Genomic DNA, 24,968 nt, shown 5'->3' on the forward strand with positions numbered 1-24,968 from the left:
ACCAGCTTTTGAAGCCATCTCTGTTTCAGGAACATCTTCAGATCAGTGAATTCTTTGATCCAATTGACTTCTTTCTGAGACAGATATCCATGGGATTAATCAACTGCCTCGACTGTGTGCCTTTTGGTGGTCAAGTGTATCCTGTGTCACCTGTGAGAATGTTGCAGATAGGTTGAAGACAGCATTGGGCAGATTTGATACCCAAAGACTGGTATGTCATCCTGCTGCACTGGTTGCTGTACTGACAGGGAGCAGAAAAATCAACACAGTTCGGGGGTTCATAACCAAAGAGTGTATGTACTTCTCTGTGGTGTTGTCTGGGAGGCAGCAGGGGCTCATCCAAACTGAACTGTGTCTGTCTCGAGAAACAGGTGTGATGCAGGAGTGGTGGTATGAACACAGACTACAGCAATTTGTCCACTGATGAGCTGTGCCTGACACATTTTCTCTTGTATCCCCGTTAGCATGTTTAAAGTTGGCTCAGTAATCCACACACTGCACTGTGGTCTGCTTGGAAATGACCAGAAGTGTGCTGGGGGAGCATTCGCCCAGAGAGCCCTGATGTGCTGTCTGCTGGTTAGGAACCAAAGTCATGCTCAAAGTTTCTGTTGGTGTGAAGAGAAAGAATTTACTTTGGGAACTAGATTTTCTGTGGTAAATAGTGTAAAAGAATAATGACTTGCTGGGTCTTAGCATGTACTTCCCAATGCCTGTCAGGAAGCACACATGGATCGTGGAACCAAGTGTCTCCTGAAAGCAGGTGGCTTGGCTAATTCAGTTTAGATTGGTAACATGGCCTCCACTTCTCTGTAGTTTTCCTGCTTACAATGTGGTAAGCAAGAACCAAACCCGATCGTGATCTGCAACAGATCCTTTTAATTGATCTATCAGCAACACTTCAGTGGAGTCAAGATAGAAAATTGGGATTTTCTGCTTCCTTATATGAGGGCAGAAATTTGAATCTGTTGTTGTTTCTCTTCCTTTGTTTGCTACTCACACTCTTAATTGCTTGACTTCTGTCATTCTGCAATAGTCAGCTGGGAGAGCTTTGTAATGTTTAGCCCTTGAGCCTGACCTTCCAATCCCTGCAGAGTCCAAAGGAGAGGAAAGAGTTTTAACTGAATTTAATTGGGGTTGTCTTTGCCCATCAGCCTCTTCCTCCTCAGCACCTGGGGGTGTGAGCAGGGGCCCTGCTAACTGGTGGAGGCGGAGGGTGGAGAGGAGAAGATCTCCCCATGTCAGAGCCGCGCGGCTGTCATCCTTGGTTACTGAGTAGACAGGAGACGGTGCCTGCAGGAAACAGAGATGGTTCCCACCTGTCCAGAGCTAATGAGGATGTTTCTGATGTCAATAAATGTTTCCTGATCACAACAAAAAAACAGTAATCTTCACAAGACACTCAGGAACAATAGGCAAATAGAAGAGGTAGAAGACAGAAGTGAAAGAATTGGGGAATAGGATGCAGATGAGAGATGGAAGAATTGGAAGAAAGGGAAGAGAAGAGGAAACAAAGACAGGGAAACATCAAATGAACAAAAAAAGAAAGTATAACATAGAGCAAAAGAGAGAAAATGAGGATGTCTGGATGGACTAGGGTAGAAACAGAGATGCAAAATATTGAAAACACACTGGAAATATAGCAGGAGAAAAAGAGCTAAAGGAATGGCAGAAGAGAGCACTTAACAGGTGAAGAGGAGGGATGAACCTAAGAAATCCTAGTCACAGGGAAGTCTGAGAAGCCCAGAGTGATGAAGGATGGGATGTAGCTTGTAAGAGGAATCTTGGACATGGAGAAGATAGGGGGAAAGAGAGGGAAAAAGCACTCTTGATCTTACTTTTGAACTAGATGATTGAAGAGAAAAAATAAGGCATCTACATAAGTTAGAAGATGGGAGAAGTGCAAATAGGCAGGAAGCCTGAACCAGACACTGAATGATTGCTACTGGTGGGCATCCTGTGCTCAAAGACCATGGCATGGATATGCTCCAAACACGCCCTGGGAGGAGGGTAGGGATGACAGTCAGGCAGCTCTCAGGCTGTGGGGAATTGAGTTGAGGGGCTTCCACTATGGATGAGTCATAGACTTGGCCTTGGACCTCCATTATCATGGGTGTACTCTGTCTAAAATCTGATAATATGTTCCCAAGAGAAGCTTGGAAGTAGCAGAGCAGTTTTCAAAATCTAACCTGTGGGCCCAAATTGTTCATTGCTATGTAGATATGGAGCCTATGTTTGCATTCTTTCACGCTGCTGAGGTTCTGTGTGAGTGTTTCAGCTCTTAGTAGAGGACGCTGCTAATATGAAGGGAATTTTATAGATGTGTATATATGTAAAACATATTGAATATTGTATGATGTTTATATATTAAATGGTATATATTGTAGAATTTGGTCCAGATAACTCAGAAAAATAGCATTTGGCTGTGTGTAACTAAGCAGAGCACACTTTCTGTACTCAGTCATCGAGTTCCAGTTCAGTTTTGGTCATGGACCAAAAACATGTAAATTGTTAGATTATAACGTAACAGACCAATATGAAATTTCTGCTGGTACAGCATGGTATGTAGTTTCAAGTGATGCTTTTTAACAAATCTTACGCTCAAGGCGGTACAACAGTGTCACGCTGGTTATACCAGTAAGAGCTTTCAAAACAGTCTAGCGCAAAACCAGAAGTCTTGGGAGTGGAAGTACTGCTTAAATCTAAACCTGTCCTTCCCAAGAGACTTCACTAACTTCTGATGTTAGAAGTAATTCATATGTGTTTCTATGTTTCTATTGTTTTTCAGTTGCCTATCAATAATAGTACTTGGGATAGCTGTGATATATAATGTTACACTGAGGGTGGGATGTTTCTCCTTTTGGTCCAGCTATCTGACCATCTCCCACCGCTGGTCTTCTGTAGTCAGTGTGAGAGGATTCATCAGCTCCAGGGCATGATTCACTCATCTTAAAATGGGTGTCAACAGAGAAATGAATCCTGTTTAGAGTCAGGCTGACAGGGCACAAACAGGAAGACACTCAAATCTACACCAGAAGGACAAATATTTATGCTGGTGCTAAGTAGCAGTTGTCCTTCACAAGTTTAAAAATAAAATGAAAGCGAAGAGTATTCCATCAGGGTACATACTATTATAGCACTGGGTGAAGCCCAGTCTCAGTGTGATGTTACAAAGCAGCATACGAAAGCTACAGAAGTGAAGAAGGGAGTTTTAAATTCCCTGGGAACACTTCTGGAAATAGATTCTTTTTTTATATTTTTTTACATCTATATTGAATGTTCTGGAATGTTGTTCTCACTGGATACCTGAAGCGGAACAAAGCCAAAGCAGAAATGTTAGAGCAGCGTTACAGAGGAGCATTGCTCCAGTCAAGTCTTCCAATTATCCTCCTTGTTTCCCAGTGTTTGCCTCCGGCCAAGAGCAAGGACGAGAAGCCACCAGCTCGTTTCCTGGTTGAGTTTAAGGCTGAGTTTAAAATGCTTCATTAGTGTTTCATTTGCCACAAGGATGCTGGGCGCTGCCCTGTGGAATGCCAGGCGAGCTGGATCCCGCGTGGTCTGTACCGGGGCTGTCCCGCTCCGGCACTGTTAGCGGCTCGACCGGGGACAGTCACTGCAAGCAATCACAGCCCAACCCAGGGGCACTCAAAGTGACACAGCCCCAGAGTTTCAGACTCAAATACAACTTTTAAATGAAGACTTTGGGGTCTTTCTCTCTCCTACCCACCCGCTCTGCTCCTCCTTGCTACCCTCCCTCCTCTTCTCTTTGAAGAAGTGTGTGTTGATGTAAGTGGACAACGCAGGGAGTCAATAAAGGGGGTATCAAGAGCCTGGGAGGAGATCGCCTGCAGCAACGGAGAAGACACAATTACTGCAACAACTGTCCAACCAACCACAGCCAGGAGACTCCACTTAATCTAATTGAGTGTGAAGGCAGGCTGGAGACACAGGACGTGCTCCTCCGTCCCCCCTCCCATAACATAGACACTATTGGCTGCTAATTGGCGCCAGTGGGCTGGTGCTAATTGTGCTGATGTCTTGGTCTGAGGACAGGCATGTGAAGGATGAAGGGGTCTGCTGGGAATAGGAGGAGGGGAGAGCGAAGGAGACAGTGGTCATAAAAGTTGGAACAGGGCTTTAATTTCATATCAAATATTTAAGTAAGTGAGTGGAAGATCTGTGAACTCTCTTTGTGGTAACCCGCAAAAGGCCCTGGAGAATCCCACCCCCCGCCTCTAGCCCGGGCAGTGAGCTAACTGAAATACTGCGTTCCTCTTCCTCCTTAGCTTTGTTTAATTAATTGTGAGAATTGCTAACGATCCTTTATTCCTTTTTGTGCCTTCTCTGTGTTTTGCCATTGCTACTTCATTTTGTATTTCAGGGATTCAGCTTTTCCAGCCCTAGGGCTGTCAAGATATTCACTGGCCTTTGCTGTATGGAAGTTTTGGCCGTACTGAATGGCAGCTAAGGTTGTGGTCGTGTTCCTTGGTAACTTGGAAACTGAGTGAGGTCTGATCTGTGCATGTAAGGCCAGCATGAGCAGTGGTGATTATGCGCTGATGTTCCTTACAAAGGTCCCTCCACTTCTGGTGGAGGTTTATATATATCAGATGTTAATGAGACGTAGAAATTTTTATGATTAAATGCACATATATATATATATGGCAAAGTTTAAACAGCTGTTCTTCTCAGACAGAACGCACTCCATCTGCATATTCAAATACTTCTTTGCCCAGCGTTTTAGTAGACAAATCCAGATGCTGCAGAGGTTTCTCCTGAGCTCCAGGAGCTAGATTTTCAGATGCTTTAGCTTTTCTTCCCATGGCTGATTTAAGGTCAAAGTAAAAATACCCATGTGTTGTTCCCAAAGACGCTTTAAGCTTGTGATGGAGTTTGACGACTGACTCAAGATGGTGTGAATCAGGGTGATTTTACCAGAGGTGCACAGTCTTGTCCCTGGCTGCGTGTCCTTGTCACCTCCTTTCAATAAGCTCCAGTAGGTGGCTCTGAGTTGGATTTGAAAACAAACCACCTGAAAGCAATTATTTTCCTTCTTAGTTTGTCATTAGTTTTCAACAGGAACAAGGAGTTTATGTGGATCTTTCCTTCCCCAAAAAAAGAGGGAAAGAAAGGTGTGATCAGAAGAGAGTGAGGAGAACAATCAGTGTCCTTTTCTTGTTAGAAACCACAAAATATTGGTGTCCCTCGTTCATCTGAAAAATGGATCGTAACCAAACAAGGCACTTGGGCCTTGCAGTGCTACACAGATCGATTCATAAATAACTTGAAAATTATCATCCTCAAACTGCTATAATTATGTTATGTTTGTGGGAGAAGTAACACAATGATAACTTGACTTGTTTGGCCTGAAGGCACCACTGCTCTAAAATGTTCAGTATTAAATAGTAATTATAAAAAGTACTTTAATAGGCTTTGTTGGTAGGATGTTCTGAATGCATAGATATATCACAGGCCACTGAATTCAGATAACAGTTTCAATCTAAAATTAAATTTTAATGTACAGATATCTAGGCAATTTGAAGCTCTTTATATATTATCACAATGTGCATTTTCTTGGGTGAAAGGCTTAGACATCCAAAATTCTCTGGCTCTTTCTTCCTCTCAAAATGTAATCACAGAACTGATGTATGAGCCTGTTAAACTCAGTTGACAGCACGTCACTTTTACTAAGGAAAGCACGAAGTGAGTGAAAGCTCTGGAGTGATTTGGTTCAAATCCTAAGCTCCAAATCCTAAGCTCATGAACAATCAGTTCTGTCTTACAATCAAAATCTGCCTAACTGCCATGTAGACACAAACTTCTAGAATATGGCGTCTTTAAGATTGCTTTTCTACCAAGCTTGTAGGCTGCCACTGTAGCTCAAGGATATATTGAGCCAGACGTGTACCAGGTACAAAAAACCCTACTGTACATGGCTATTTGCTCGCAGTTCAGTTGTCTTCTTCAAAGGAGTCCATGACTTGTGCAGGTTCATCGTATTCATTTATCAGGTGATGTGGCATTTACTCTAGAGCTGTTGGTGGATCTATAGGGTATATAGAATACCTTGAGCACCAGAGCTTGGATTCGGGTTGTTAATCAGGTTGTATTTGGAAAGAGAGCAATAGGAGTGTGTATTCAGGCGTGCTTTGTCCCTTTGTTGTCTCAGCTTGCCTTAATCCAGGTATAAACTTAATCCAACCAGTGTAGTTTGTACCCCCTGCTTGACCGCAATAACGTCGGGAGGTTATGGAGATCGTATCGCAGAGAGCTCTTTTCACTGAGTTCATTTCAGGAGCTAAATAGATCTCTTTTGTCATCTCTTGTAAAACAGAGATGTCACTAAAAGGAGCAAGACTTTATAACGTACTGTGAGGGATCTGCTTGCTCTATAGCATCTGGGCCTGGATCAGCGAAACACTTGCAGTCAGTGGACTGATAACTGAAGTGTTCAGAACTGGGCATGGACTATGGTGCATTGCTGGGTAGGAATGGACTTACTGCTATGTTTAAAATTGAACGTGAAGTTGAATTCCTATAGAACTGGCTCTGGGGCAGGATCTCTGCAGCACTGCTGTCCACTGTCGGCTGCCGAGCATATGGTGCAAGAGGCAAAGCCCAGATCCCATGAATAATTGACACCTTCAGGCATGAACCCCCATTTGGCACCATGCTGAGTCTCTCTTGAACCTTTGATCCATCTAACTGTGCTCTAAGAAAAGAGAGTATCCTCAGAGCTTTCCCTGAGCTCAGCCTCAGGGTGTGTGTAATGTATTTCATTGTTCTCCGCATTTGGAAAACAAGAAAAGCTGCTATTCTAATGGAATCCAAGGAATAGCAGACTGCTTCCTCGCTTTTAGTGGGTTAATACCCCAGAACAAAACTAATCCAGAGACTCTGCTCATTTCAGTGGGCGTGGAATCAGGGCTTTAGGCAGAGGACAGAGCTCTTCTCTGTGTATTGGCTTCAGTAGTTCAGTGCCAAATGTGGGAAGTTGAAGACCTGAGTCATTCTGTTACATTGGGTCTTATTTTCCTTACTACATTTTAGATTGCAGTGCCGTGTTGAAAGGAAACTGTGGCCAAAGAATAAAGAGAAGAACCTAGTCCTGCTGGTTTAAATTGCAGAATAATGCAGTTTCTTTTACAGCTACTCCCTCCATCCCATGCATTTCCTCTGCACGTAGACTTTAGGTGAAGTCATTGGTGCTGAAAGAGATGGGTTTGACAGGCCTGTTGGTTTACACCTCCTGTTCAGCTTCCTACCTCAGATCAGTCCAGGGTAATGTCAGGCTGTGATTGCCGTAATTTTAACAGGGCTGTAAGAGGGAAATATCTGAACCCAAGACCTCCCTCTTCCATTAACCAGTGGAAGAATTTGCTCCCTCAGTGTTTTGCTGTGTGTGATATAGGCAAGATGCTCAATGCAGACCTCATAAAATGTGTGCTGACATCATCTCTGGCTTCCCTTTCAGACAAGTGAATTCTTACTGAGCTGCTCAAACTGTGAGTTGATCTGGTGATATCATTACTACGAAGGCTTACTTGCCAGTGTATTGCAGTAAAATAATTCTTACATGGTAAACACCTATTCATTACTGCTGCTTTAATGATAGTACCCAAAACCACTCTCATGGACAGCTTAGTGCATAGCTAGCTAGATAGCGCTAAATGTGTGTGCATATCAAGGAGCTCATTATCATTGCTTACAGCGGAGAGAGTGACTGAGGTTTCCTGAGTGTCTACAAACCAATTAAATGAAAATGCATCTTTGTGCTCAGAGCAAGAACCAACACAGCACGAACAAACGTACCTGCAAGCCCATTCAACCTGAGTGACTGATTTACAGTCCCTCGTGACCACACCGGGACATTTGCCCTTCTCAGTTATGGGTACAAAGATACGAGGTGTATCACTTGCAGTTGTCAGTTTTACCACTGACTGTAGCAGTGTGAGTTCAGAAAAATCAGAGTGTGTCTGTGTGCGCCAAATCGTACTGGTATGTGTCCGTCCCTGTGCTTGCAGACAGACACACACGCAGGCACATGCAGCACACATTGTCACAGCACACACAGTTTTCCTTTCTTCATCAAAATAAAAAAAAAAAATGCCATTGATTTTTCCTTTGCACGCTTCCGTTACCAGCTCCAGCTAACAACTGCCACTGCTGTTTCTTATCAATATTTGATGAGTAGGGTGAGGTGGAATGGAGAAGCCCTGCGAGTTTCTCCTTCTAAATGGTCTCTGTGAGGGCTGAGGTTTTTGTGGCTTATGTTTATTTTCTCTGTCTGTTTCACTTGGTTGGTTCAAGTCCTGAAGGTGACTTCTGCTGTAAGATAGGATAGAAATAGGACATCTCCCCCTCACCATTCCCTTTTCATGCCTTTATCTCTCTGTTTGCACTCCTGAGTAGGCTCGTGGATGATTTTGTGTGCTCTACAATTCATGAGCAGTGGAAGGTCAAGCTTGTCTGTATGTAGCTGTAATAACTTCTCCTTAACTAATTTTTCCAAGCTTTATTCAGCAAAGTGTTCCCAGGAAGTAAGCTCTTCTTTTAAAAAGTACCTTTCAACTCAAAAATTAATGACTGCCGTAGTACCTTATTAAATTTTGCCTGTAGACATTAAAAAAAAAGAATTAACTCCAGAATAGAGCGGCATGCCTCAGGACATATCTTTGAGTTATAATTCTTCACCTGTTCTTTGCTTGCTGTAAAAAAAGGAAAAGTTTCCATAGTACCCGAGACTCTTCTTTCTTTTCTTGTGCTTATGCATCTAATTTTGTGGCTGTGAACTTATGTCAAAGTAAGGTCAAACGTTCATTGGTTAGTAAAATGAGGATTCAGTGTTTTGCTCGAAACAGAACATTTTTTTGCACATGCTGTTCATGCTAAAGTATGAATTTGAGTTGTCAGGCATGAAGTCCCTGAGTGCCATTACCTAGAGGGCAGCGTGTGAAGCACGACACAGTCGTCATCTGGTGAGCTCTGTGGGAAAGGAGAATATTGGACAAACAAGGCCGCATGTAGAAAACTCAGCAAGGTGAGTGAGTGGAAGCTTGGCACACTGGCAGTGCTGGCCTACAAGCACTGGAGAAGGCAGCTGCCTGTTGTCCAACCTCTGCATTTGCTCCCTTGTGTCTAGGCTAGTGACCAGTTAAGTCACAGACAGTCAAGTTGTCGGCTGCAGTGTAATCCCAGCAACCATGGTAAGCAGAAAGGTGCTGATGGCACACGAGAAAATGAGAGACCGACCAGCACACACAGGCTGCTGACAGACCCCATGGAACAAGGAGTTACTGCATGTCACATGTGGATGCTAACATGGGGAAGAAGTTCCCACAGCGGTCTGTGCCCTACAAAACTGTAAGTCTTTTTGCAATATAGCAGGGTGTCCTGGTGAGGGAGGAGGAGAGGAAGCAACCTCCATCATCCTTCCTTGAGATTTAGACTGCAAGGTTCATCGCAAGGAGGTGGAGGCTTATCATTTAGGTTAAATATAGGTGCAGGCATCACGGTCTCCCCTGTACCTTGTGGAATTACAGCAGGGGAGCTGCTGAAAGAGGAACTTGTGTTTACTGTAGCCACAGCCTATAGGAGCAGGTCACGTAAGGATCTGTGCATGCCTCATTAACATGAGGCAAAAAATAGTAGGGAGAGCATGATTCCTGGGGATTTTTTCCTCTTTTCAGAATTACTGTAGTGAATGTGACTGGTTTGTTCCTGAAGGAGTCAGAATTTAATGCTGGGGTTATTTTGTTTGATTTGTTTGGTGTTTTTTTGTTTGTTGGTTTGGGTTGTTTTGGGGGTTTTTTTGTTTTTTTTCCAGAAGACCGCTGCTTTTAATTCCTGTCTGCTGCTCTCATTCTTTCTTGGTGATTTCAGGGTTGCTGGTGCACAGTGTTCTGGCTGTAAGGCATCTGGAATCGCTATGCTGCAGGCACCAGTAATCCCATGCAGAACAGGTTGGCCACGTTCATTTCAGATATATGGATGTTGGCAATCTGATTATTTCAGTCCTCTACAAGTCTTATAGAGAAGCTGTAGTTGAGTCCTTGGAATTAAGTGAGAGGACTTAGGGTATAGTTTCACAGACATTTTAAGCTGGCAGTGCTTGTGGAAGGCATCTTGGCTGATTATCCCTGTCCTGTGCCGTCCTTTACCCCATCCTAGTAGTGTGAGTCTTGAGTAAACCAAGCATAGTTGAACATGGCTACTTCTCATTTACTAATCAGGTGCATCTGATGGAAGCTGCCGACTTGTCGGTCCAGCCGTTGGAAATCTAAAGAACGTACCAACAGTCTGCGTCAGCTTGCTGTTCCTCCAGACTCAACTTAATAGTCAAAGCTGTTTGTTGCCCAAAGAGCTTTGGGAGCTTTGGAGAACTTCCTCCTTGCAGCTTTTGTCAACTTTTTCCCTTGAAGATCTCTCCTGCTATTGGGCGAGTCGCTGGTTTTCTCAGTGTTCACTGAATGTGAAGTCACTGGGCAGGCATCAGGTATCCCTATTGGATCAGTCACACTATGATGCCAGCTCGATCATTTTAAGAACTGGGTTATGTTGTCTCAGATCTATCCCTCTTTCTTGAACCCAGAGTCCATTTTTGATAGCTATACCAAGCTAGTCTTCTCTTAGTCTTGCATGTAAAAGCCCTTCCGAGTACTGTAGGTGTCAGGCAGCACAGTAACAGGTTGTTCTGGGCCCTGCAGAAGTCCCTGACCTGGTTCTTCTCCCAGGTTGTACCCAGAGCCCAGTCCAAGTGATGCAGCAATCCTGTTCTGGTTCTCTTCTGTCTTGCAAATGACTTATCAAACCACATCCTTTCTGTAAGAGAAAAATGATCTCTTTTCATTTGTAATATCTTTCTTAAAATGTGCTGTACAATCATGTCTGCAAAATATATGAGGCGATAGAGCAAATATATTGAAAAATAGCACATGCTTGGCGAGTTTTACTAATAAAGTACAGTATACAGGTCTGTATCTGACAACTCTATGTGTTGAAATATATTGGAAACATATTTGGATCATTCCATATATACTGAAATATTGAATACTGGCCAAATCTGTAAAAAATTTAAGTCTGTGTTTTATATACTATGTATTTAAAAATCGTTTTCACAAATAGATAGCAAGGAAGTTGCTCTAAAGATGTGGGAAACACTAACCATGCTTTATTTTTTCCTGATGGAAACCAGTGATCACGAATGCTGTGTCATTACAGCCACTGCAGTAATAGTTAACATGTCTGCTAGCTAATAATTTGTGTACTGGGCCTTGCACAGGGATTCATTGATCTTCATAGAGACCGCTCTGTAACCGTGAAGTCTAACAGTAACAACTCCCTTGGCATTGCTGGTGCTGATTTAAGCCCTAGCGGTTCTTCCTCTGCAGTCTCTTTGGATTAGCCTGAGAGTGGACCAGGGAGTGGGAGCAAGAGTGGTTGTGACAGCTCTCAGGTGGAGGAGCGTGCAAGCGCTTGCAGTTTCTAAAGAAATGGGAAATTGCTGGAGAACAAGTGTTCAAATAGTGAGTCTTTGAGAAGGGCTGTGACCCCTCAGAAGATGCAGTGGTCCTGGTCTTCACATGAAAACAAGCATCTCCTTTTGTTGCTAGCTCCTGCTGGCATTCATAAGCATTCTGTAGGTAAGACTGGAGATGTCTGGGTGCCCTGGATCCTCTGGGAAGTGCCCTTTTGCAGTATGACACATAACCAGGCAAGGTTGTTTGTGATGAGAGCAGAGCTGTATGCACAGTGCAGTAGGATTCCCATGGCCTTTGTGTTTGCAGAGTTTACTGTCATGCTCTGCTTTGAAATAGCCGGTAAATGTAACATAGGTGGAAATGGTGAATATAACCTTCCAAACCAGCACCACCACACTCTATCCCTAAAAGCCAGCAATTGCTCCTTTGTGAAAGGTTAGACCTGGTAGGGTCTAAATTATCCTTTTGAGTTTTTATGGTGTATTCTTATATCTCAGAAAGGCATGGAGCAGGAGACTTTAACTTTCTGCCATGGAAGTTCGTTCTTTTCTTTTTTGGAAGAGCTTTCTCTAACTTTCCCTGCATGTTTTAGCAGCAGTCACATCCCCAGTGAAGAAAAGAGTTCCACCGAGTGCTCTATACATATGTCAGGTGTAGAGCACACACATTGTGTATGTGTGTGTTTCTGGTTAGGGCTGGGCTGGCCACCTTTGCTGATGGACCCACTATGCGACAGCAGTGAAGCTGTATTTATGGTGATAGCGTCCTCAGCGTAAGAGTGGTTCTAGAATCAGTGAAAGACACACAGGCCATTTGAAGATGTGCAAGGAGAGCTGGTTCTGCTTGAGTTAGGTGGTAGAAAGCAGCAAGGGCCTGGTTTCCTCCTCCACATTAGAAGAGGTTGGAAGCTGAGGGAGGGGATCTCACAGAGCAGCTTTTAAAGACCACTCTTCCTTGGAGATGACCTTGCTGCCTGGTTTGAAGGTGAATGAAATTTTCTTCGGTTTTTTAAATTGTTCCATTCCTTTAAATTGTCCCATTCCTTTGTTAGAAAGAGCATTAAAGACAATTTGAGGTCCTAAATCAGGCTCGCTGTGTGAATCATGGATCTCAAACAGGAGCCCTGAATCCTGTGGTACTGTTGACCAGGTGAATGTATTTCTTTCTGCTGCCCAACGCAGAGATCGTGCAGTTGGAGAAAGACAGAATTGGAAGCCAAGTATACAAGCATTCTGTCATGAGATGATGGATGAGGGGTAGGAGTGTCAAAAAGGGAATCATCACTGTTTTACCCTCCTGAGCTCCTTTCTGCTCTGGAGGCTCTGCTCTGGTTGGTGCCCACGCCCAGAGCCAGGGGGCTTATTCTGGTTCTGCAAAGCATCAGGTGCTGGAACCCCTCAACATCTCACAGCCTTAATGAAAACAAGGAGCAAACCAGAATTCTCCTGAAAAATAAACAAGCCCACTTTCATGACCTCTTCTTGACCTCCCAATGAGGTGCTAATTATTAGAGGATTAGCACCTCTTCTGTATCACAATGGATGCAGCCAAGGAGCAGGAGGTGACAAGATTTTGCAGAAAATGCAAATCCGGAAGAATTAGTCCAAGGGCAACAGGCAAGTGCCAAAGTTAAGAACAGAAAAACCTTCTCATTTGTGAGCTCAACCTGTTCTTTTAAAAAACGGCAAAATTAGTGGCTTTTGGGGGAGTTAAGCAGGAATGGAATCTTTTTTTCCCCTTCATGTCAGGCAAAAATGCAGCTTTTTCTTAATTTTACTTCACATCTTAATAGAAAGCATTTCAGCAGTGTGGCTCTGACAGCAGTATCGTTTATTAAGTGAACTGCCCCAGCTGTTCACGTTTCTGTATCTGCACTGAAATATCACACCCATTACACTGCATCCATGGGTAGACTGATAAGCTGGAATGAAAACTGTATGCATTATTACAGTAGAGGTTTGTGTGATTCGGGAATGTTGTTCTGTTAGGCTGAGGCACTGAGAGCTCATGAAGCTGTGTTGAGACAGTCCCGTAAGGCTCACTGGCTGTGTTTGTAGTGTTGCTGCAGTGAATGGTACGGCAGTTCAGTGATTATGGAGTGTGCTCTTGTTTTCTGCACAAAAAACTCACCCAGTTGCACTTGAGTGCACCTCTCCTATGGGTGGCTGTGCAGGCAGCCCTGCTATCTCATACTTCTCAAATTCCACAAAAGCACTGCTGCCCAGAGAAGGCTCCGATCCACACGGGATCAGCTGCTGCACTGGAATGTTTTCCTCAGATCTGTTACTTGTGGTGCTGCTGAGGACTGAGATGCTCAATTGACAACACCTACACACCCAAGGGAGCCGATGTTTGGAAGCGTTCTGTGCTCAGAAGGTCTCAGTGTCTTCCACGGGAACTGTTAGGTTTGCTGCAGTTTGTGGTTGCTTTGGACAGCCACCTGGAAGGTGAGAGATCAGAATTCCCAAGGGCCTTTGCTGACATGAACCTGTTGAGATTTGTGGATGAGGAAAAGCTCACTTGGGAGCAAGCTCTCTTGACTGTCCCCCGGTAGAGAACACAGAGCAGTGCTCTGCTGGGGGAGGGAGGACAAGCCATAAACCTGAGTCTCCTGAAGCTCAGGACCTCTCCCCAGCACCAATTTATTAGGTCTTAATAATTAGCTGTATTATTAGCTGTTCTGGGTTTGAGGTTTGGGTGGAAGCTCACTCATGAACCCAGAATGCTATTCCCACTACAGCTTTTTCAGTGCTGCTACATTCTTGGGGGAGTTTCAGGTTTGGATAATTGACTTTTCCAGTAGAAGATTCTGTCCTGGGTTAATTCCCGACCGGCTCTCAATGACCGGCTGCTTTGCCTTTACTGACTTCCTTGGTTGTCTTGGCTGTGAACATGAGCTGCTTATACAGCAGTCCAGGAGAACTCCCTTTGGGTGAAGTGCGTCCCCTTCACTGGGTAACCCATCTCGAGACATAATTTTCAAAGCTGTTCTTGCCTTGTTCACGGCAGAGTGTCCTTTGCGCTTCTGTTCCATGGGTGCAAGGCACCGTAGCTCGATTTGTTTTGGCGATGCTGCCTAAGCTCTCAGCAGCAGAGGAACTGTAATTGTAACTACTTGGCTGCGTAGCGCAGCCCCATTAGCGGCTGCGGCAGACACACTGCCTAATGTAATTTCCTGTTTGGGGAATTATCTCCCTGATTTTCATATGGTCCAAGAGACTCCTGTCTACATTGTTCTACAAAGGATATGTGCGGTATGGGGCCAAGGTGACACAATCAGGATCTCCTCCATGTAGTGTCTGAGTGGGGCCTCTGAATAATAACCAGATTACTATCTCCAACTTATCCTAAACATGCCTGACTCCCTTTACAGTTTTGTTACAGAGTATTGTCGCCAGGATGGATTTATGCTGGGCCATTTCCCACTCCAGCTGCGTCATTACAATCATTGTCATGAGAACACAAAAGCAGAGACTGAATGCCTTGTGCCTTCTGAAAAATATATTTGTCCCATTGCACTGTCATGACCTTGGGTGTACGATGATGGGGCTTGAGCTGCTAGTGGCAACTAAAATGAAGACTTCCTGACGCTTGACTACCAGGAATCCTCAAAGAGCAGAATGACTCCTTGTTGTCTCAAATCATCTGGCTGGAATATGCAAAGCAAGATTTCTGAGTGAAGAACAATTCCTAGAGGATGGTGGTCAAGATGTAAGCCTACAGCAATTTAGACATAAATAGGTATTTTTGGGTTCTTTGATGGAGCTTCCTGCCCCCTTTTCCATGCTTGAATGCTATTTCTCCACTAGAAGGCACTGTTGTACAGTGGACAGACAGGCTGGGTGGGTGCCCTCATTAGCCTCTAGTGACATCAGCAAAGTCCTTTCCCCGTCAAGTGCCTCAGTTTCCCCATCTGCCAGACAGATGATGTTTTGCACAGTGTTGATCAATGTGGTGTAGAGCAATTGGGTTAATAACCACCAAGAGAGTCAGTCAAACTATATACTCTCTTCAGGAAACCACGATCAAACCAGGTGTGTTAAGGCTCTTCTGCACGACACAGAGCCACAAAGGTAAAAAGACTGTTTCTTCCTATTCCATTGGTTTCCCATTATTTTATGCCCTGTTCTCATCTCTAGGCTCCTGTAACATTTATATCGTGGGACTTGAGAGAAAACAACTGCTCTTTCAAAGGGGCATGTGCTAATTTTATAAGGTTGGCTCTAGCGTACAGCACATGAGGTTGCCCTTCCTCAGACACGGGACCTGCATTGCCTCACCCTCTCTGTCCATTTGACACCAGTCAGGGACTGCTTTTTGCAGCAGTGATCAGATGCGCTGTTGGTTGCATGTGGTAAGTCTGATAGCAATCAGGTCCTCTCTGTCAATGTGTTGACTCTGAGATAGAGCTGGTGCTTCTCTGGGTCCCGATGTGCTTCTCCTCAGCTTGGTCATTGCCCTTTTCTTTTGTTTGAAAAGCTCTGTATGGTGGTTCTTTTCCTGTGGCTGTGCTTCTAGCCTACTCATTTCTAACTTTTTTTCCAACATAGATCTCCTAAAAAAAATTATTTAAGAGACCTGGCCCAGGCCTTACTTCTATTTGAAACTAAACTAGTTGGAAAGAAGTTCTTGCAAGGGAAATAATTTGGTATCTAGAAGGGATAATTCTGTATTTCTAATTCAAGTCTAGAGACTCAAATAAAGAAACAAGCTTTCTGATCCCTGTCTTCTGTGCAGTCATGCAATGAACAGGGATGGTCTGGTGCTTCATGCTTATCACAATTTGCAGTTCCTGACTGTCAGCTGCTGCTTGTACGTATCATATGGAGCAGAACCAGTGATTTCAGCAAATGATGTGAATGCAAAATACACCTTCATATTTCTAGCTCTACCAGTCTCATCTTTTTCTTCCAGCCCTTGGGTACATCAAATGTTTTGGCCTAATGAAGCACTCTGATCTTAAAATCACTCCAGTCTCACTGACCTCCTGTGGCAGCAGGTAATATTTAAAAGCCTTATGTGCCTGCAGAGGCTCCTTGTCTCTCCTTTGGGTTAATAGTTAAAAATTCATGGTTGTTTTTCAAAACCAAAATTGTCTTGCTCTCTGCCAATGATTCCCCTTTCAATTCAAAATCAAACCTTTGTCTAGACTCCGGGCTAATAGCTCTGGTGGGCAGAGATACCAACAGTTGATCAAGATCCACACTTTCTACCCCAAACTCATTCATCTCAATTTCCTGAGGTGGTTTTTGTGTTCTTTTTTACAGCAGCAGCAGAGTGTTTAGCTAATTGGGTTAAGGAGCCTTAGATGTTACTTGGCTCTCTCTGCAAAGTGTTTCTTTTTTAGTGGTGCCAATTTCCTTAACAAATGTATTTCATTGTGTGGCGCATTTGATCCTCGGATCCGGAACTGTACGTGAATCCTGAACCACCCTAGAGTCTTCTTTACAGCTGCCATGGCCCTGACTGCAGTGCCGCAGAAGGCTCCTTCGACTTGGAATTCAGAGGCTGACTTCTAAATGAAATGAGAATATAAATAAAGGTAAAATAGTGCATCATCCTCAGGTCCATGCATGTATTTCCCCTGTACAGCTACTAACGCCGCTCAGTGGCCAGCACCCGCAGTGGACCTGAGCAGAGGTTTCCATCAAGTCTTCTCTCAAGCCTTTGACAGCTGTTTGTAGAGAATGGCCATTCCCTGTACTCAGGGTTCAGTGCTTGGCTGTGATTTCCAAACTTCTGCACTCAAAATTTCATCTGTATTTTCATAAGAGCTTGGGAATCATACCTAGGTTCCAGGCTGGGCATTTCAAAAGTCTGACTGTGTGTGTCAGTGTTACTAGGCCCAGGCAGAAGGTGATTATCATGTGTGAAACCTTGGCTAAAATTATTATATTCAAAGAACAGCCTTTGTCTGAGATTTTTTATGTGTGTTTAGGGACATTGGTGGGTAGAGGCAAACCATTTGTTACCTAAAGCGAGCCTTACAGCACCTTAAAGGGCGAGCTCTGTTCCCAGTGAGTAGTCAGTATTAAAGCCTTCCAGTTGTGCATCTCCTTACAGCCTTACTGTGACCTCAACAGAAGTTCAGTGTCCTATTTGCCTTACTACTAAAATCCCATTACAAGCAGTACTAGAGAAACTTGAAGTATTACAGACACTTAAAATCTGCCTTTTTACTGCTAGAACATTATAAAGGAGCTGTACTGTAAATGTGAAATTAACCTCCTGTCTTTGTTAGAGTAAAGGGTTGTAGAAAGGTAGTGATTACCCAGTGTGGTGTTCTCACATCAGGAAATCTCTGCTATAATTGAAAATTGCTGTGTAGAGTTAATCCTGACACAGCTGCTAGTGCTACTGTAATAGTAAACAAAATACTTAGCACCTATAAATATTTTATTTGCATACTGAAGCATCCAAAACCTGTATTTCTCGGCCTACCCAAGGTGAAAATAAGTACTGTTTTATAAATGGGGAAACTGAGGGAGAGGAGAAAAAAGGAGAGGGAAAAAGGAAATAATCACTCTGGATCACAAAACATTTTGGCGATTAAACAGAGCTGAGACAAATTTTGGGCTGCTGTTTGCTTTATGGCAATCCTTTACTGCAGGAACTTTAGATCCAGGTGTTGTTGTTTTCATACAGAGGATAGATGCTGCTGGGAAAAGGAGGACTGGCTTTGAGTCATACAACTACTTTCTATGATTTTATTCCAGGATTAAAGTGGGCAGCTCTGTCATGATTACTGATAATCAATTATAGCTGGAAATAACTGCATGTTAAAATACACCAGGGAAACAAACATGGCACGTGGGGTTTTCTAGTGGTTCATGATTGGAATGAAATCAAATGTTAAATGAGCTTCGTGAGTATTGAGTTGTGGTGAATGTTCATTTTATTTTGGTTTAAAGGCAGAAGAGTGGGAAGGCAGCACGTGCTGTACTGCACGGTGGCCGCGTCCAGCACAGACACAGTTGGGATGTCAACCCATGCACTGCTGACCAGGAGAACAACCCTGCAGAAACTTCCAGGCTGCAGCTTTAGCCAGCAGCTGGCTCAGGCCCACCAACATTCCAAGGGCCATTCTGGCATTTCAGCCTTGCAGTATTGAAAACCACAAGCCTTTGAAAACATGAATCAGCCCTTCTGAAACTGAGAGCGGCTTAAAAATGGTGAGATGAAAAATGTCTAACCTCACCTTTGTTGTTTTTACGTTTGCCTTCTGATTCTTCCTCCTTCTGGGTCATCTGTCCCCTGAAACCACAATGATCAGAAACTCTTTTATGTTTTTCTTGATAGAGTTTGACAGCCTTGTGGAGTCACAGAGCAAGCACCCAGTTTGAAACAGAACTCTTGAGATCAGTTACCACTGACACTGAGGAGCAACTTTGCAATCAAGGTATGGGGATTTGCAGGTTTGATGTTTTGCTGGTTTATAATGTAAGTGAGCTAAACACGTAAATGGTCGTCAAAGTGAAATTACAATGGGTAGGACTTGTCATTGGGAACGAGGTTAGTCTTCAAAATGCTTTCTGCACATATGTATGAGTGAATTGGGAGTTAAATAAGGAAGACATGTTCTTGTGCTGCCTGTTCCTGTGCCCTACTGGTTGGGATGAGTTTACACTATCTCAGGGTAGTGGCCAGTAAGGCCCTACAATAGAAAACATCCAATTTTTAGTCAGAGTTGATCTCCTCAAGTGATTTAATGTGAAAAATGTTGCTCTGAAAAGTGTGGCAGAAAGGAGGTGGGAGTCCCAGGGTGGAGACGCTGCTAACACCCAGCAATAACCGATTACCCTGCTTGGCAACCCCCTTGCTGGTTTAGGTAGATGGAAATGACTTCATTATTTGTTTGTCCCTTGTCCTAGTGCCTTTTATTTTTAAGCCTGCATAACGCAAACCACAGTCCCTAGGGACCTTAACGAGGGTCTAAGTGGCACCAAGCTCCCTGCTAACAATGGGCTTTTGTTGTTCACACTTTCCCTATCACAGTGTCCCGGAGGAATGTCCTTGCTTAGGAGACTATATTGTGATGTTATGACCTCAGGGAGGGGTGGGAGAGGAAGGGAGGGTTCAGGTGTATCTTTAACTTACTTGAATAACTTTCTTCTAGTTGTGTTTTCTTCCCACCAGGATCTCTAATAACTCCTCTGAGGGGGCTGCCTCTGTGCTATAAATACAGCCACATTATTGCTCGCTGTATTGTGTGCAAGCGCTAATTTTCTAAGCTGGGTTTGAACTTGTTGACTTTTGTGGTTGGTGTCAGGAAATGTTGGGTGGGAAAGGATTAAAGAGGCTATTGATGTGACTCGGAATCTCGGGCCAGGAAGACTGCTTGTATCATCTTAGATCTAGAGACTGCCGTGTTGATATCCAGCATTGGCTTTTTTTATAGACTCACTGTAGTCAGATCCCAGTTTCTCCCTCCCACCTCCCCCAGCACAAGCACACTGACTCCACCACTCTAGGCTGTAGTCTCCAAGGAGGAAGTAGACCCTGTAGGCGAATTTCCTGGTATTATGCCATTTTAACAGCCTCTCTCTTGATTTAGGTGTTACAGCCTGGCTAAGAATATTCCTTGACACTTGAAAGGGACCTTTATTGTTTTCTTAATTTGTGAAGAATTGCTTTTTTTTGTCCCTCTCCAAACTTTTCTTTGTAGGGTCAGACTGGAGCCATGTTATTGTTGTTAAATTTAGATATGAGACTATATTAAGTCCTCTGGCAGTTTGCCCTAGCGCTTTCACTTCTTAAAACAGGAAGGCAGGCCTTGGCCTACTTGTGCTCATGCACTTAAAACGGGTGAGAAGATGATTTTTTACACCGCTGAGAAATAAATACAAAACTGCATGGTGTGTATACAACTGTTCTGCTGGAGCCGTGGTAAATTTAATAGAATCATGGAATGATTTGGGTTGGAAGGGACCTCAAAGCCTATCCAGTACCACACCCTGCCACAGGCAGGGACGTCTCCCACTGGACCAGGGACTCCAAGCCCCATCCAACCTGGCCTTGAACACCCCCAGGGATGGGGCATCCATGACTCCTCTGGGCGACCTGGGCCAGGGCCACCTGACTGTCATAGGAAAACCTTTCTTCCTAAGGTCTCATCTCAATCTCCCCTCTTTCAGCTGATAACCATTCCCTCTCATCCTATCCCCACGTTCCTTTATCAAGAGCCCCTCCCCAGCTTTCCCAGATTCCCTTTCAGTACTGGAAGGCTGCTCTGAGGCCTCCCCTTATAACATATAGGCTCCTAAACCTCATAGTTCTTCAGCAGGTATTAGGCACATAACTGTCTTTTCGGAAACCGTCCCCGAAGTAATTCTGTCACGTGTAAGTCCTGTTATGTGCAGTGCAGAGTGGATTCAGCAATGTACACTGAGCATGGCAAGCTTTGACAGGCAGTAGGTGTACAATAGAGCAAGCGTTGTAAAGGCTTGAGAGAGTGATGAGGTACTGCAGATTTACCAGGGGTATCGGCTCCTTCCCAAGGTGCTGTGTGCATTTGGTGCAAGACTTCTCTTTCAAAGCATTGTGAGGGGTCTCATTAAAAAGATGTCAGAATGACAAACAGTGGAAACAATTCCAAACCGATTTTTTAAAAAAGTGTTCAAAATACAGAAAAGTCAGTGTTTAGTTAAGAAAAGGATTGAGTTGTGCAGCCAGATACCCTGCAGTTCTGTCGCTGGTCTTGCTAGTGACTTAATGTGTGGCTTGGAAAAATTACTAAGGATTTGTTTCTGCTCATCTGATTGTGGTGTTTGACTCCCAGATCTGAACATCACTATTGGCCTGTGCTTTTATCTGAACATTCAGAGAGAAATATCATGCTCTCTGTTTTCCCTTGTGCGTCAGGAAGAACATCCCACAATTCTGTTTGACAAATTTCATTAGTATTCTTCTCCTGGTCAATGTGGAGCAGCTGTGGGAAGGCATCAGAGGACTCTCAGCACCTGAAGGATCTTTGCTTCACTTTCAAACTGAAGTGGATTCATTCCATGATGAGTGAAAACATTGTTGAGCTTCTAAACAGTTTCCTCTCAATCAGGTAAGCTGGTCCAGACTGAAGGCACTTCCAAACCAGAGGATGTGCTATATAAGTAGTAAAATGTGTGTTATTCACAGCTGTGACCTCTTTGCCGTAAGAGGAGTGTGAACTTGAGGAGTGTCTTCTCCTGCTTGCAGTATGTTTCTGTCTGTGGGGATGCAGAGGAGCCTGGTTCAGTTTCTCTTCCTCAGGACTGTATTCCCAGGTAACATTGCAATTTGCTGTGGCTCCTGTTACGTGAACCCAGCAGCTAAATGCCTCTCCCACTTAACTTAGGAGCCTGTGTCTTGGAGCTACCTTTCTTCACATGTCTGAGTGGGTGGGGGAGAAAAGGCAGGGAAACAATTGGCTGAAGTAGAGAGCAGTTGAACTGACTCTTGGCTGCAGCAAAACCTGAAGAGAAGTGGCTTTTCTCTGATTCTCCAGTGTGTTTTAGGCCAGTTGAACTGCAGATATCTGAGCAAGAGGTGTAAATAATGACTAAATAAGGCAGAAGTTAGGGATAAGTCCTGCTAGCGATATTGGCGTTGTACTTGAGTCCAGGGTTCTCCTTAGGCCTGGCATTTGTATTTTACTGCTGTGTAGCCTTGACTCAAAATTTGGGATATTTGCAGTGTTCAGGATCCACCCAGTTTGCTGAACAACAGCACTTGGAAGGTCCTTCTAGAAAGGACTCTAGGACATCTTCCTAGTGTTTACCTGTGGTCAGAAGGAATACATGGAGGCTGGTGGGTGGAGCGCTGTGTGCATGGTGTCTAAGATGCCGGATTTCTTTCTGGTTGCTGGACCTCCTTTCATGCACCTGATGATAACAGCTCTTGTTTTGTCTTGAGTGCAGTTTTATTATTAGCTTCTGGTTACTTGAATCACTGGATTCCTTAGCTGAGCAGTTGCACAGATCAAGATGGCATGTATTCTGAAGATATAGAAGCTGAGGTGATGTGCATTGTGGTTTTCTGTTGGTGGGGAGGTTGGCGGATGGTTTGTAGTCCATCTTTAGGAATAAATTTTTTTACCTGTCTGCTTCTGAGGAGAGGTAGAAGAGTAACCTGGAGGGTATAGGAGAAACATTAGATAACAGAAGGAAACATTGATTGTGTAGCAGAAGCATCAATAATTTTAGGATTCCATTTCAAGTCCTGTGATATCTGGTGTTGTCTTGTTGCTTGTTTTTAATCAGCCTCCCAACTCCTCCATTGATTTGGTTGTGCAACAGCATTAGTGTATAAAATGTGAGCTCCTACATAATTCGTGTGCATCTCAAAGAAAGTAACCTGGTTTCTGAGATTCCCAAGATTCCTGTGGAAGGCAGTGAGAGGGGAATGCTCAACACTTCAGGAATAATGACTAACTCAGATTACAAAGTCTGGCTTTGTAATGTTTGGCATTTGGGTTTGAAAGCTCTGCCTCTCAGCATTTAGTGTGAAAACAGACTAAAATATCTGCCTGTGTTTGGAAAGAACAACTTGAAAAGATGGTCCCTAAAACAAAAAAAATGGTGGAGAAGGGAGAAGGCATGAATACATTAATAACTTTAAATTTCCTTGTTTCACTTTAACCTCTCAGAATTTTTGAGCCCACTTGACTCTTGCCTTTTGTGAGGGACAGCACAGCCAGACTGAAAGGCAACATTGCAGCACCTGCAGTTTCTTCTTTTATGGAACTGGGGCTGAATGCAAACAAATTGCTTGGGTGGGCTGGAGGTCTGTGCTCCCCTCGAGTTTTGACTCTTTCCCTGTACCATTTCTGTAGCTAATCCTTCCTGTCAGCAGACAGCGAGGAGCCAGCAGCCCATTGAAAAGGGAACCAGACTGAGGACAGGCTGCCGAGAGCAGTATAAAACCTGCTCCTTTGAGGACTGTATAGATTATTCTTTTTTTTTTTTCCCCTCTGTAAAAGCCTTCTTGCTCTGATATACGTGATGGGAGTGGGGGGCCACAAACGGCAATAAATATACCTCTGTGCTTCACCAAGGCTCTTTCTACCTTTTCATAATTCAGGAGTCTTGTCAATCACAGCCAACGAAGAGCGGCTGACAGAGGAGAGGGTGCGCAGATGTGTATGGAGAGTGTCAGGGGCAGGCAGAGACAGCAGAACTCTGCTGTCCTCCAGACTGCCGGCAGTCCTACTGCTCAGAATGCATCTGGAAATGGATGGGCCGGAGCCCGTGACCCCCTTGGGTGCAAATACAAATACATTATTGAGTTCACTTTAGGAGCATGCTGGTCCTGGGAGGGTTCAGGTTCTGTCTGGAGAAGGACAGCTCTGTAGATACTAGCTCCAGTCATAAAATCACAGAATGGTTTGCGTTGAAAGGGATCTCAAAGCCTATCCAGTTCCAACCCCCTGCCACGGGCAGGGACACATCCCACTGCATCAGGTTGCTCCAGGCTCCATCCAACCTGGCCTTGAACACTTCCAGAGATGGGGCAGCCACCACTTTTCTGGGCAACCTGGACCAGGCCTCCCCACCCTTGCAGGAAAACATTTCTTCCTAAGTTCACGAGGTTGGGCAGTCATTTCAGAACACCCTGAATAGTCAGTTCAAGACAAGGGATGGTAAGGGCAAGGCAGGGCTTAGTGAGAAGGCACAGGGTCTGGATGATTGCTGAGATTTTTTCAGTAATAATGAAACTTTGAAGAGCAAAATAGTTGAGGGCTTGGGCTGAAATGCCATTCCTGAAAGGGGAAAGGTGGTATTAAAATAATTTTGTCCTCTTCTCCAAAGGAAAACCTTGTAATGTTGTTGAATCTGTCCAGGTTTTTGTGGTTTTGGGGGTTTGATTTTTTTTTTCTTTCAAACCAATGTAGCATTCCTTAGTTTCAAGCAATTCTTCACCCAAAAGGAAAACTTCATTGCCAGAGCTAAGAATCTTTTCAATGGGACCAGTCCTGCCTGCTCTTATCTTCTGGCTCGTGCAGCAGGACCAACGATAAGCCAGGTACTTGGGATTCTTTCGTTTGCACAATCTCCCTGACAAACACTTAGATGAGCAACACGAAAACCTGAAAGACAGTAAAAAGCTCGGGCTTTCTGGTCCTCTGAATCTACAGGTAGATTTAGGATTGTTTTATCTGAACTGACTTTGGAATGAGTTTTGCTGGGGGCAGATGGCAAAGTGGAAAGGCCATTTTTGTTTGTACACATGATCTCAAGTTTCCCCACATCCATTTTCTAAGAGCTTTACTCCTTTATCTTCTGTTTCTCCTGGCCCTGCATTCCCTTACCACCTAACTGGCTGCTGCCTTCTGTCTCAGCATTATGGGATGCTCTGGAATGACGTGCAGCCTGCGTTATTGCCATTATCTTTGGGCCAAAGCCTGCAAGTTTGCAAGGCAGAGCAGTCAGTTATTTAGTGCCTTCCTTCCAGAGACAGATGATGTGGAATCTATGATATTTTTTTTTTTTCTGCTGCCTCCTGCATACTTCTAACTTG

The sequence above is a fragment of the Phaenicophaeus curvirostris genome, chromosome 17 (genome assembly GCF_032191515.1).
Source record: "Phaenicophaeus curvirostris isolate KB17595 chromosome 17, BPBGC_Pcur_1.0, whole genome shotgun sequence".
Taxonomy (NCBI): Eukaryota; Metazoa; Chordata; class Aves; order Cuculiformes; family Cuculidae; genus Phaenicophaeus; species Phaenicophaeus curvirostris.